Source organism: Rhynchophorus ferrugineus, unplaced genomic scaffold, assembly GCF_030347505.1.
Source record: "Rhynchophorus ferrugineus isolate W39M unplaced genomic scaffold, kcgeb_rfMv2 rfM3, whole genome shotgun sequence".
NCBI lineage: Eukaryota > Metazoa > Arthropoda > Insecta > Coleoptera > Curculionidae > Rhynchophorus > Rhynchophorus ferrugineus.
In genome coordinates, this window is record NW_027472582.1 from 17,635,237 (window position 1) to 17,636,240 (window position 1,004).

The following is a 1,004-nucleotide window of genomic DNA, read 5'->3' on the forward strand; positions in this document are numbered from 1 at the left end:
TCTTATTCTAATTTCTCTCTTGATGTTGCGGTAATTTCTTCTTTTGCAGCTGACCGAATTTGTTCATTTATATTTCGGGTTTGTTGCTCAAGATCGTGTATACTCTGTATATTTGAGTTTTTTGTTTAGTGTGAGCCGATGATACAAGCTATAGATTTTTGTTTAATTTGATGAGATTTTCGAAATGTAAAAATCCAGTAGGTCTGGCACTTTATTATTGTCGACGGGTCAGGAAATGGGTTCACGCATGGTTCACAATTGGTAATATTTATTGCTATGAATAATTCATTTCCTTTTCCAGGTGCTATTAATCCTAAACCCCAAGCTGGTTGTTTAATATTAAAGTATATAAATAGTAAATATTGGGTCCAATTTTGAAAATAAATCTCTGTATTCTTGTTATGTTATTTTGTGTCTTGGTGGACAGTATATGGCTCCTATACAATGCCAACTGTAGTAGTTTGTATTTATTCTTTTTTAATCTCGTCTTTTTGGAAATATTCTATATTTTCTTTTATAATAAGAGCTGTTCCATCACGAGCGCGTTCTCTGGAGTGTAGTGTCTAGTAGGCATCATATCATCATTTTTGAAAAAATAAGTCAACGATATGAGAGCTATATCTATATTAATTGTTCTCAGAAATAGTTCTAGTTCCCGGACCCGTTGATTGAGCCCATTTGCGTTCTATGTTATAATTCTTAAGAACGAATTACTCACTTTTGTTTTCACTAAAATTTTCACACGTTTTTATCTAAAATAACCAGATATTAGTTTATAATGTCATTGCTGAGCTGATGTGACGAAAAATCGGGAGAAATTTAGAAAAAAGGAAAAGAAGTTTATATGAAACGTCGTTAAAACAAAAAGGCAACGGTTCGAATGGTGTATCGATTAGAACATTATGCTCACACCAAGAGGTCGCGTCTTTAATTGCGCTCAACGGGGGCAGCAACTTTCTTTTGTTCTAGTTTGGTTGGAAAATGTGTCACGTCACCTAGACTAG